This window comes from Herpailurus yagouaroundi, unplaced genomic scaffold (assembly GCF_014898765.1).
Source record: "Herpailurus yagouaroundi ecotype Mexico unplaced genomic scaffold, PumYag 196, whole genome shotgun sequence".
NCBI lineage: Eukaryota > Metazoa > Chordata > Mammalia > Carnivora > Felidae > Herpailurus > Herpailurus yagouaroundi.
This window is the reverse complement of record NW_024412427.1, coordinates 14,449,224-14,455,862: the sequence shown is the minus strand read 5'-3', so window position 1 is coordinate 14,455,862 and position 6,639 is coordinate 14,449,224. Positions and strand designations below refer to the sequence as shown.

The window sequence follows — 6,639 nt, the reverse complement described above, 5'->3', positions numbered from 1 at the left end:
CACATTTTCAATTCCAACCTCCTCTCTGAGCTGCAAATCCGTATCTGCCTGCAGGCCACTCCCAATATCCCAACAGCGCGCAGACCAGCCCAAGTCGGAGGCTGCGGTGTGGTTCTCCTCCAGGGTTCCCCACCTCCGAGGATGGCGCCAGCACCCATCCCAGCTTGCAGCCAAAAGACCCAGAAGTCCCCTCTCCCACCTCCGTCTCCCCTGCCCTAGCATCTAATCTGTCACCAGCTTCCTCTCAATTTTCTCCATCCCCACCCTAGTCCACAGCTACCATCAACTCTTACCTGGACAATGGGACCAGCCTTTTCTCACTGGCCTCCCTGGATCCATTCTGCCTCCCCCACCTCCCTTCCTCTCCTCACAGCAGCCATAGGGTTCTTTTCAAAAATGCAGCATCTTTACTGATCATGTCACTACCACTCCCCCCACTTCTCTACTTAAAACACTTCAACGACATCCTGGGCGGGGGAGTGGAACGCGCTTAGGGTGACTTCTGAAGCCTTCCTTACCTGGCCTGGCTCTTCCAGTCATTCTAGCTGAATCTTCAACCATGTGGCCACATGCCTCGCTGCAGCAGTTTTGCTCTCTCCTGCCACAGGGCCTTTGCACAAGCGGTTCTCGCCACCAGTGACGTACTCTATCTGAACTGTTGTCACTGCCACCCTCAGGAGTTAAGCCCCTTTTCATCCTTCATCTCCCAGCTGCATTGTCACTTCCTCAGGGGCCACATGCTCTTCATTTAGAGCACTTACCATCAGTACACTTTTCCGTTAATCAGTGTGATTATTTGGTCATTATCTGTCTCCTCCACCAGATTATAAACTTCACGAGACTGAGAATGAAGTGTCTTTTTTGCTCATCATAAAATCCCCTAGGTCTAGCACAATGCCTAGCCGATAGCAGACGAACGACCAGTAATTATTTTTTAATGAACTACATACATTTAAGTCATAATCAATAATGGCAGCTTATGCTTTAAAAAAAAAAAAAAAGTCTCTGTCCCTCATGGCCATGGCTGATTGGTTCAAATGTGGGCATCTGGCTAGAATTTGGAAATTTCCTCTCTCTGCCTCTCTGAGTCATAAGACCTGCTAGCTACTTACCATTATGCCTTCTCGCTTTCCTTAGTAAGAGAACTCCAGTTTTAGCTGAGCACATTGCCACGCTGAATGCAGACTACATATCCCAGCTGCCCTTGCGGCCAGGGGTGGCCGTGAGACCACGTTCTGACCAAGCACGGGCAAGGGAACGTATTATCCGGAAGTTCCGAGACAGCCCCCCAAAAAGGAGGGGGTCATGACCTTTTGCCTTTCCACTTCTCTACCTCCTTCCAGGCTGACACTTGAACATCAATCTTAATCCAGAAGGGCAATCTGAGAACAAAAGCCCTACTCTAAAAAGATGGAGTGGACAGATAGAAAGGGTCTGTGCCCCTAGTGACCATGGGGCCACCAACCCAGCCCCAGATTTCCTATTTCCAGACTCTTTTCCATGAAAGGTTACACTTTTAGTGTTTTAAACCTCTCTCGTCTAAGCCTTCTCTTATCAAAAGGTGGAGGTAATCCCTCTGTCAAGCGAGAGACAGAGAAGACATCTCCGAACCCACTTTTCCCTGAGGCCCGGCTTCACCCCACAGTCAAGGGAGCCAAGTGTCCCCATTTCCATTAAGCTAATTCACACTGGCTTTCGTCACTTGCAAACAAGAATCTTGGCTAACACACTGAGACTAGTCTGGAAGTGCAAAAGCACGGAGAGACCTTCAAGATCTATTATTAATTTAAAATGTAATCAAACAGCTCATATTTATTGAGCACTTACAGTGTGTTGGGCACTGTTCTAAGGACTTTGCCCACGTCCTCTCTCTTCATTCTTCCAACAGCCTTACAAATTAGGTGACATCATTATGGCCATTTTGCAGGTTAGGAAACTGAGGCACAGACAGGTGACTGACTGGCCCAAGGTCACACATCTAGTAAGAGATGTGTAATTTTAACCCAGGCAACAGGAAGAACTGTTGGGGATGACCTATGAAATTGGCCCTTTGCCCTAGTTTTGTGCCCCTCCCCCCACCAGTAGCAGAGCCTGAGATTCAAGTGCAGGCACTGTCTTTGGGAGGTGATCCTAGGAACCCGGGGTGGGGGGGGGGGGGGGGGGGCGGGCAAGAGGAATAAGACAGAGTGTGTTAGTGAGGTCACTGCTACAACAACAGGGCTGGGTACTGCTGGTGTCTGCAAAGGGTCTGGAAAGTTCCAAATGGTCTGGAACACCTCTCACAATGTGCCCACCCGTGACAATGGAAGGCTGGCTTTTGCCCCCCCAGCTCCTGTCCCCAGCAGTGAACACCCTAACATCTCTGGCATGTGCTGGTGAATGAGCAAAGCTCCCGCAGGGATGGAACATGTAGACGACACAGGGAGCGTGGGCTGGGAAGCTGGCAGTGCTGGGTGAGTCCCGGCTTGCACAGAGCTTCCCCCCCACAACTTCAGCTGAAATCCAAGGTGGGCCGAGAGCCCCTGACACTGACACTAAAGCCTTCACTTCCTCCCTTCCTCAGCAACAAACCTCACATCTGTCCAGACATCCACCCATCCCTGAGCCCCTCTGAGTGGCTCAAAGGAGGCTGACCTCAGGGGTGTGGCTGACTGGTCTCCTCTGCGCCAGTCACAGTCACCCCAGTGGGTGACAGGCTCCAGCACCCATGCTTAAGCAGCTCCCACATGGCATGTCTCTGGGGAACATTATTAATGCTGACTCAAGCCAGCCGAACCAGACCCAAGAGAAAGGCTTTGACCCCATCATCACTGGGGGAGGTTTCTCTCTCTTCTGGACGTGAACTGCTATGGACTGAGTGTGCGTCCCCCCCCCCCCCGAAATTCATACGTGGAAGCCTGATCTTCAGTGCGATGGCATGTGGAGGTGGGGTTTGGGGGCAGGCAGAGCCCTCATGAATGTGATGTGTGCCCTTGAGGGCAGAGCTCAGAGAGCTCCCTCACCCAGAACACAGCAAGAAGACAGCAGTCTGTGAACTGGGAAGGGGCTCACCCCTCCTTGATCTCAGACTTCCAGCTCCCAGCACGGTGGGAAATGAGCATTTATTGTTGTAGCCACCCAGTCTACGGTATTTTGGAATAATAGCTAAGTGAGAGTTGAGCTAAGACATAAATGAAGAAGGAGCCTGTCCCCATGGGCACCAGCAGTCATTTTGTGACTATGAGAAGCGGTGTACCTGTGAAACTGTCCCAAGCCCCCAAGGAGATGCCCCGCAGGCACCGAAGCTGCAGGAGACAGAGGCCAACTTCCTGCCTAAGAGAAGAACAGGAAACTCAAGCGTTGCTACGAAGGACAAAGAGAAGACGGAGAGGAAAACAAGAGAGAGACAATGAGACCAAAGCAACATGGCAGGATCCTGTACATAGAAATGGACAAGCGCATTTCGGGGGGGGGGGGCGGCGGGGGGGAATCTAAAATGTAATGTTCCCCTTATGGCACCAAAATCCTTTCATCTTCCCAAACATTCAGGAAAGTCCTCTGCACACCCAAACGCCTGGTGTATGAGACCAGAAATGGCAGAAATTTCACATCGTCAGGCCACCTTCAACCAGGGAGGGACAGGAGTCAGTGAGCATATACTCAGCCCCCTGTCCCTCAGAGGGACAGTTCTGATGCACGATGCAGGACACTTCTTCAGAGAGTCCCTAGCAGGAGTGAGCCCTAGTTGCCCACCCAGTTAACCCGCTCATCAGCATATACCCTTTATTGGCATTTCTCCCTTCCCCACTACTTCCTGGCATCGCCTCCTACAGTGGATGTGTGTTCCAAAGATGGCCACAACAACACCTCCCACCCACAAGCTCTTTTAGAACCTTCCTATTCCTTCCATCAAGAGACAGTCTGTGTCCCCTTCCCTTCCCTTGAGCCGGGGTAGAGGGAGGACACTTGTGACAGCTCCTGCAAATAGAACACTGCAGGAAGAATGCTATATGACTTCCAAGACTAGACTGGAAAAGGCCATGAAGTTTCTGCCAGGTTCTCTTAGGACACTCACTCTTAGAAGCCGGCTATGAGGAAGCCCAGGCCCCATGGAGAGGCGCCATGGAGGTGTTCTGACTGACAGGCAATACCGCCCAACAGATGTGTAAATGAAGTAGCCTCCAGACGATTCCAGCCGGAGCCATCGAGTCACTCCCCGCTGTTGCGTCATCTGGCTGATGGCCCAGACGTTGCAGAGAAGAGACAAGCAGCCCCCACCATGCCCCGTCTGAGCACTTGACCCACAGAATCTGCGAGCATAGCCAAGTGGTGATTTTATGCCACTGAATTTTGGAGCGGTTTGTTCTGCAATGGTAGTAACTAGAATATTTCCCAAATAGACTACCTGCGCCCAGGCCTTGTCCCAGCGTCTACTTTTGGGAGAATCCAAAATGAAACACAAAGGTACTGTGTAGAGGCCAGCTCTCCAACTTCCGCCAATGAAGCTACGCCAATCGTGGCCATTGGGCATGGGCATGCGATACAACTCTTGCCAAAACGTTAGGGGGAAAAGGCCCCTGGGCAGGGAAGACCAGTAAGGAATGGTTAGCAAAGCTTTCTTCATTCTCAAAAAGAAGCAAGAGGGACGTCCTAAGTTCTACCTTTGTTGTGTCGTGATGGGAGCGCTTCCAGCTTACAGGAGCCTTCTGAGGACCGCAAGGGGCAAGTCAAGGATTAAAACCTAGGACACAGAGGACGAAAACCGAAGAACCTGCTGCCCACAGTGGCCACACGGGGCCGATGCAGCGGACGCGTAGGTGAATTCTCACAGTCCACACTCGTGACAGCTTTGCGCGACGGGCCCTTCACGAGTTCAGGCCCGTCAGGAACCAGCCCGGGCGGCAGCCTCCCCTCCCCACAGGGCGCACCGTCTCTGGTTTTCTCCAGGCAAGAGGGTGACTCTGCATTTCCAGATAGGCCCGTCTGTCGGTCGCCAGGTCTGAGACCCGCCCCGCCTCCTTGCTAGAGCTCAGGCTGCAGCTGCGGCTGTGGAATGTCCTTCCTGCCTGCCTTTTCTTCGGCACTTTGTATGCGCCAAGTACCTTTCGAAACACTTAGTGTGTTACTCTCTGTCTACTCTCCTGGCGAGCCAGAGAGGAAACTGAGGCAAGCGGAGGGGAGCTACCCTCCCCCACACGTCACGCCACACAGTTTACCAGGTGGCAGAGCCGCGGTTCAAATGCGCCCTCAGAGCCTGCACCCTAAACTGTCACCTGCTCCTTCCCTCTCCCTCTCCAAGACCAAGCCCTTTTCCAGGCGGAATGCCTCGGCCGCAGGGACCCTTTCCTGATGCTCTCAGTCAAATATGGCCTCCCCTTCAGCACTCTGGGTGTTCACGATCGAACCAGTCACTTTCCTTGGTTACTGCTGTGTAAACACTGATTTACCCCCCCCACACACACACACTGGCCTCCGTTGGCCATTATCTCTAAGTGTTCCCACCATCTCCTCACAACCATTTTAAAAGAAGAGAACGCTGAGACTCAGAGAGGTTAAGCAACTTGCCTGAGACCACACAGCTAGGTAGTGACCAAATGGGGATCCAAACCCAAGCATGTCTGGGCCAAAGTCCTAAGGTTGCCATAGACGGCTGATCAACACCTGGAATTTAAACCAGGAGCCTCTGCCTACCTCCCCCTGGCCTCGGAAAACACTGGGCGCTGAACCCGGACCAGAGGGGAGAGAGGACTTCGAAGGGGAGAGAGTGGGGCTGGCACTCAGCACATCTGGACCCAGGCCATCACCACCACCCCCTGCAGCCTCGTGTCCACATCCGGAAACAGGTGTCGGTGGCCCTGTAAGTGGCCCCGGGGCTGCAGGCTCCGATGACTTTCGTTTCCAGCTGCCCTACCTTGGAAAAGCAGTGCAATAATTCTGGCCCCAACGCCTACATCGTAGTGGTGCAGCGAGGAGGCGATGAGACAGTCCGCGTGTCTGGGGCAGTGCCCACACATTGTCAGCAGCATTCCAGAAGGCTCCTCGTGACACTTACTTTGGCTGCAGCAGTGAAGCACAAAATGCACTCCGGAGGGGCAGCCTGGAGCTGAACCCGGGCTCGGCCACGTTAACTGGCTCCACGACCTCGGGCAAATCAGTTAAAGCTCGCTGCGCCTCAGTCTACTTATCTGTAGAAGGGGGATAATGGCCACACCTATCTGGCGGGGTTGTTTGGAGGTTTAAATAAGTTAATACACACGCAAAGCGTGCAGAAAGAGTGTCTGCCGGCGCCAGCTTTCGTCCTTTGGCTCCTGTCGGTATTAGTATCACCTCCCCGGCCATCCCGGCAAAGGCTCCCACGGGGCCGGGGCAGCCGCGCACTGCGGCGTTTTGCCGACTCATCCTGGCTCCGCAGGTCCGGCCGCCCCCTCGTCCCCGCCCCCGCCCGCCACGAGCCTGAGTCACCCCGGCCGGTGCGTCAGCCGCGCCCCTCCCGCCGCCCCGCGACCTGCAGACTCACCCTGAGTCAGCCCGCCCGGGCGCTTCCACTCCGGGACGCGGCGGGGCGGAGGGGAGGCTGCGGGGCGCCCCCCGGCGGACAGCCCGAGGGCCGCGCGGGCCGCCGCGCCCCGGGAGCGGGGAGCGCGGGGCCGGACCACTGAG

At 54.4% G+C, this 6,639-nt stretch overlaps 1 protein-coding gene across 1 annotated transcript in view; it reads right to left on the bottom strand.

Annotated features, from left to right (window-relative positions):
- FAM110A (family with sequence similarity 110 member A) overlaps window positions 1-6,389 on the bottom strand; it is a 153,465-nt gene extending 147,076 nt beyond the window's left edge. The window contains exon 1 of the mRNA XM_040447451.1: window positions 5,891-6,389. The gene's annotated coding sequence lies outside the window, so the exon portion shown is untranslated. The remainder of the gene's footprint in view (window positions 1-5,890) is intronic.
- Between the last annotated feature and the right edge of the window lie 250 nt (window positions 6,390-6,639).